Below are 6,813 nucleotides of genomic sequence, written 5' to 3' on the forward strand. Positions count from 1 at the left end.
GATAACTGGAAATTACATTGATCTATAGGAAGCTGGAGCACACCTATTATAAGGACCCTTGAAACTTGATTTTGCAAACTGAGCTCTTGCTGGTTCTTGACTGATGGTTTAAATACGTGTTATAAACTTGCCTCTTTTTTTGGCCTGTGATGAGTGTACTAACTTTAAAGTTTTAGTTCTGTAGAGACCTTGGCATTATTCTCCATCAAAACAGTGTAGCTGGTAGGCCTGTGAGTGAGAGCTGCCAGGTTTCTTTGGCCAGCTTGTATTTATTATCTAATGTTGAGCTACTCCATTCACATTTTGATGCCTGTGTTTCTTTTGTCTGTCCTGGCCTGACAGCTTTCTTTACCTTGAAAGGCTTTCAGGAGCTGAGGCTGCTATGCATTTTTATAGCAAGATCTCTCCCCAAAAGCTGTGAGTATCTACTTAGATTGTAAATGACTAGTTTAATGTAAACAGTAAAAATAATATAAACTAGACAAGTACCTTGTTACAAACGTCTTTGAATATATTTCATGTACATGATCGTTGCATTTTTGTGGTCTTAGTCTGTTTGTTGCCTGTATTGTTATATGTGCCTTTTTTTCTCTACATAAGGAAAGAGACAGAGAAGAGAGGTTCTGTCAGTGCACCTTTATCTTTGCAATGGAATAACCAGGCTGAACCTCTTAGACAAACTCACAATAGTAGCATCGTTTCAATTTTTCTCCCCTTTAAGCCAGGCACTGCCTAGTAACAATTCTCCTGTAGAACAGCGCTATAAATCTCAGGCATGCTTAATGGTTTAAAGATGACCTGAAACTCTCCATGTAAACATTTCTGGTTAACTGAAATAGAAAACAAGAGGGATGATAATCCAAGTGGTTGTGTATGTTCTGTGCATGCATAGACACACAATCTGTTCTTCAGTCATGCCAGTGCACTCTCCTTGTAATTTAAGGCATATGAATGAAAAGAGAGAGATGCTAAAAGAAAAACAAAACCTTTCCTTAAAAACCTGTTTGCAGGCACCGTGACACTGATCATGTGCTTCTCTTCCTGAGTCCCAACGTACTTGCCACTGCTACCACTGGAGTGGCTGTATGTATCGCTGGGCCAGGGTGCGTATCACTGCTAGTCCTTACAGCTGAGCCAGCATCTCTGCCAGGAGATGGCAGGGATTCATACTCAATTCCTGTGATTAAGATGGATTAGTGTCTGAGTGAACCTCCAAGGCAAGTTGATAATGTACAGAAAAAGCAAGTTAGTAGCATTAATCAGACTTAACAGGCATGAAATCAAGAGGAGAAACATGACAATCTTGAGATGAGAAACTGTTGTAGCAGCAGATAAATACTTGCAGCTAATCCCCTAATGGACAACATGACAGGAAGAGTACATGATGGCTTTCTCTGTGTACCACCTCTGTGCTTATCCAGTTACAAGTCTTATGCTTTGCAGTTGTACCACATGTAACACTCCAGTGCCTTTGTTAGTCCACCATGCAGGGAGTCACTGGAGAGTTATCTTTATTTGCAGCTTGACATTTAAATATTTTTAGATGTCTTTTCAAGCCTTTTTCTGGTTTCCAAATGCTCGAAACTGTTGATTTCAGTATGTATGTGCAACTATATAGCTGTATTTGCTGGTTCTGCTGACATTTTAGAAAACAATATCTGAGTTTTTTTCTTACTGCTTTATACTAAAAGAGATTATTAATGCTTCATTAATCAACAGTTCAAAGTGTGATTGCTCCTGAATAGCTCTCAAAATATGGCTTTTTACTACTTAGTTTCATTAGGGCTTAATTAACAGAGGAGATGAAAACTAAAATGTTCAGCCCACTCAAGGATGAGATACTGCTTTTCAGAAGAGGGGTTCAGAACATGGTTTGTGTTTTGCGAGTTGCAAAAATGCTGTAAATTTAGATCAACATTTTCTGTATAGACTAGAAATGCCACTGCTTTGTGACAAAAGGAAGAGTGGTAAAATTAGGTCTCCACTTTAATTTGGAATCTATAACTTTGGATGCAGAAACAATAGTAAATGCCTGAGAAAGCCATCAGTGGATTTGGAAGCAAGGATTGCCCAGTTAAAATCTTCTTCCCTCTGTGCTCAGTCTTCTCAGCTAATATATTTCTGCTTTGACTCTCGACTTAGTCTGGCATTATGTACCTAACATAATGCTATAAAAAGGATGAAAATGCTTGTGGTGCAAAAGAAGCTTGGGAGAGATGCAGTTTTCTGAGCATCTTGCTTTGTTGGTGCTATTTGTTGGCAAATAGCTCAAGAGAGCCAGACTTTGTGCGACAAATGTGCTAGCATTAAATAACTGATACCATATTACAGTTACCCTTATTTGTTTTGTCTTTAATCAACATCTCAGAGTTTGATACCTTGTCAGATTTCCTATAATAGAATTAAAGGAATTTAGGGATGAAACAAGGACTTGAGATAAATGTCCTATGGGGGGAATTGGCTGTCATGCTCTTCATGATTTAAAAGGATCAGAATTTGATTTCCTACTTCAGGAGGGTTGATTGTTTTAGTACCTGATCCAAATTTAGTCAGTAACACTGAAACAGTAAGCTGTTGTGCTTATCCAACTAAGTGACTGGGCAACACAGGCTTAGATGCTTGAAAAAGAATATATGGTCTTAATGTTCCATGAAAACAACAAATGTTATGGACTGAGATTAAATGAGACTCACAACAATAATGAAAGAGCTGCCAGTGATGGATCTAGGATATAGACTCGGAACTACATTCACCAATATTTAAAATTTGAGAAGGAGGATCTTTATAAAGAATATATAAACAAGGTGGACATGTGAGCTGCTGGAAACAGCTATTTTAGATTTGAGAAGGAAATAGGACAGCTCAGTAAATCACTTTGAATTTTAGATCCTTGAATTACCCAAAGAATGAAATAATATTCAGCACCTGACATTTAGCTTGCTTAAGGTATTGTGTGCTTAATAGCCTCTGAAAGATGAGATCTACCTACAATGTATAGTTTAAAACTACCAGAACACAACTAAGATATTTGAGAGACTGCTGCTGGAGTTTGTGCGTAAGTTGTAAGGGGTCAACCTGTTGTGGAGATAATGAGTTGAATATCAGTTTCCTGATTGTTCTTCAGCAAAAAAGAACTTTGAGTTACCTTTGATGCAATACACGTGTATGTTTTTCTCCGAATCCTTTTCTTCATACAGCATCACTGTAATGACTGAAGTCCCTGTAGATCATTAAATATACTGAAAAAGAGGTAAAATTTATACCAAACTGATTACACACTAGTTAGTCACACAGTTTATTTTCCTATAAATAGAGTTTTGGTTATCCTGGTTGATTACATCATTGATATACCACAGTCTTTTTAACACAAATAATGTCTTTAAGTATTAGGGAGCAGAATATTTATTTCACTATTTTTGTAGTTGCTTGACATTATGTAACTGTTTAGTTTAATGAAGAAAATTATAAGTACTCTATCTAAAAATGCTACCAGATATTAGAATATGCATGTGTGTGCTGGACACATGCAGAGATCTCTTCCAGCCTCAACCCTTCCGTGATTTTGTGAAAATTCATGTTGAATCCATTAGCTGTTTATTCTTGAGAGACTTGCTGCCTCTCTACAAATTCCGCAAGCAATATCCCATATGGATGGTGCTATGGATCAGATACTCTTTTAGACCTTTCTGTGTGATTTTTCTTTTCTGAAATTTTTATGATTTAAAGCTGTGTAGCTGTTGGAAATGATTGACATGTATAAAGCAACCATATGTCATGTCTGCAGAAGAAACAAGTGTTTTTAAATTCACTAGAGGTCAGATGATGTAGCACACTTAGCCCTTTCTCACTTTAAATGACTCGAACATATTTTTCTGTACTTAATTGATACTATGAGGTTTTACGGGAAATTTAATCAGTCAGGCTTTGCCAGTTTTCAAAAACAACCCTATGGAACAATATTTATGTGATATTAAACCACTATGAGTTACCAGAAAGGCTAATTAAAGCAAAATTATTTGCCAGTTTAAAGCTATATTACATTTTTATATTTCATTCATGTCTGAGTAGCTAAATATATGTATAGAGGAACATCAAAACAGCAACCTATGAATATGTGTGTGTATTCTATATATTTAACTTGTGCAGTGTATCATGAACCACAATTTGTTGTGTGGATTTTTTATAAATAAGGGATGAGGTAAGTGCACCAGGTAATTAAACAGGTACTGGTTGGCTTGTTTATCCACAGTGCCAGAAATAATTCCTTATCAGCTGATAAAGGATGGAATATGGTTTGTTATGTATGTTTGTTTCAATCAAACACTTTAAAATACAAAATAAATTTTAATATGGCTCAGTAGTATTAACGGTCTTATTACAGAATGGAAGTACATGCTTTGCAAAAGGCGATGAGGGGCTAATGTAATTTATAGCATTTAAATTATGACTTCCAGTTCTCAAGACTTTTGGGGTTATTTTATGGGAAGGGATGTTTTTATTGACCTGGAGATGGAGCAACAGGAAGACCAATCTCTGCTCTGTGGACAAGAGTAGAAATGGTGATGGATTGTCTGGCAAGATGCATTTGGCTTTCTGGGGTAAATATACCTATAACTGCCAAATAATTCCTTTCCTCATTCTGTAGATGTGTAATTCAGTAAACCATATATTTCTGTCAAGCATTTTCATTTTGCAGCAGACTAAAAGCATGGTGTTAGACTAAGAAAAGTGAGCTTATTCTTAAACATCTTTCCCATCATCAATAACAGAGCTGTAAAAGTATTATAAGTAAAAAGCTGTCTGTAATATATTTTTATATGTGTTTTATTTAAAAAAACCCCAAAACACCGAAATGCAAAAAACTGTTGCTACAGGAGATTGCTCAGGTGAGGCTTGGTATGTGTATGCCTATAAATCCAAAAAGCTCCTGAACTCTTCACTGCCCAGAGAAATGCAGTTTTTAATGGAAAACCTGATAAGTTTTATATTAAGGATGCAAAGATGGTGAAGTAGAAAAGAAGTCATGGTGACCTATCTGGCAATTATGGGATTTGTCTCTTTTTTCAGAACACATGCTGATATCCTGTTTTGATCCCTTTTCTCAGAAGCATTATAAGTAAGCACTGCATGTAGTAGTCATTCTTTTATTGAAGTAAAGTCTGTATGAATAATGTATGCTAACTTGAAAACATTATTGATATAATCACTCTAATGTTATGTACATTTTTGATGTTTTAAGAATGACACAGCAAATATTTCTCAAATATTCACATTTGAAGTGAGGAAGTATACTGCAGAAAGTATGGAAAATATTTTATTAATCACAGAGCCTCAGATAGGTAGTCTTGAACAGGTTTCTTTATCTAGCTGGAGTCTTTTCAGTGACAGTGTTGCATGTCATGTCTTCAAGTGAGAAGTCCTTTCATGAAACTGGTTAAATTCAACCTGGCTTTAAGCAGGAGAAACTCCAAAGATTAGAGCTGGTGTTACGCCCCACTTACTCCAGGCATTGATGTCTATTTGCTGACTGTCACAACAGTAGTTTGAGTCATTTACAGTAGACAGCTGTGCAGATCAGGATCATGTGTCTGCTAAAATAAACACTTGCATTTTTACCCTAAATCTTTGCCAGGGTGTTATGGAAAAATGTACACCAAGAAATACTGACTTACAAATTATTAGTGCCTGTTAAGCTGATATATCTATGAAGTTTTACAGGTTTGATCTCTGGAAAAAATACATTCTCTCCATTTGAAAATGTGGTGGATTGACCCTGGCCAGCAGCTAAGACCTTACATAATATCTTGCTCACTCCCCCACAGCAGGATGGGCAAAAGCAAAAAAACCTTGTGGGTCAAGATAAAGACAGTTTAATAAATGACAGAAAAAAACAACAAACCAAGTGATACACAGGCAGTCATTCACCACCTCCTGCCAGCCAATCAATGTCCAACCATTCTCTGAGCTACTAGCCCCTCTAGTTTTATAGCCAAGCATGACATTATATAGTATGGGACATCTCTTTGGTCAATTTGAGTCAGTTATCCTGGCTGTGTCCCCTCACAAGATTTTGCTCAACTCCTGCCTTGGTGGCAGAGTGGGAAACTGAGGTGGCCTGGGTGCTGTACAAGCACTGTTAAGCAGCAGCTAAACCACTGGTGTGTTATCAATATTTTTTCATCACAAATGTAAAACACAGCTTCATATGGGCTGCTATTCGAGAAAGTTAACTGCATCCTAGCCAGACCAAATACAGAAAATACTGTTTGTTGTGGAAATGAGAAAAAGAAGTAACTTTTGAAACTCCTGAAATGTCATGAATTTGTCCAGTAGAAGCAATCTTGAAAACTAAAAATTGCTACAGAAACTGTAGCAGGACACATATGAAAGACAGCAGGACATATATGAAAATGTTCTGCAGCACATCCCATCATCCCCCCCCCCCCCCCAAAAAAAAAAAAAGAAAAAAGAAAAAAAAAAAAAAAAAAAAAGACAGAAGTAGCAACTTTAGTTTTGTGACATTTTCACATAACTCCAAATAAGGACCTGGCTCTTGGGCTATGTACTCATGGAGTGACCAGACTGTTTGTGAATAGATGTTTGAGGCTTGGAGGGCTGGCTACAGGTGTTTGGCAGTTGTGTGGATCATGCATGTGTAGATATTGTGGAACAGCTTTTGCTGTTAGATAATTGAACTCACCATTGAAGCTGTTTGTGTAACAGCTAGTTAACAGTGTAACTGAGACATGGGAAGAAAAGTTGGAAATGAGAGATGGGATCAATCAAATGTTTGTTTAAAGGTCTTCTCTGAAC

This window comes from Athene noctua, chromosome 2 (genome assembly GCF_965140245.1).
Source record: "Athene noctua chromosome 2, bAthNoc1.hap1.1, whole genome shotgun sequence".
Classification (NCBI taxonomy): Eukaryota; Metazoa; Chordata; class Aves; order Strigiformes; family Strigidae; genus Athene; species Athene noctua.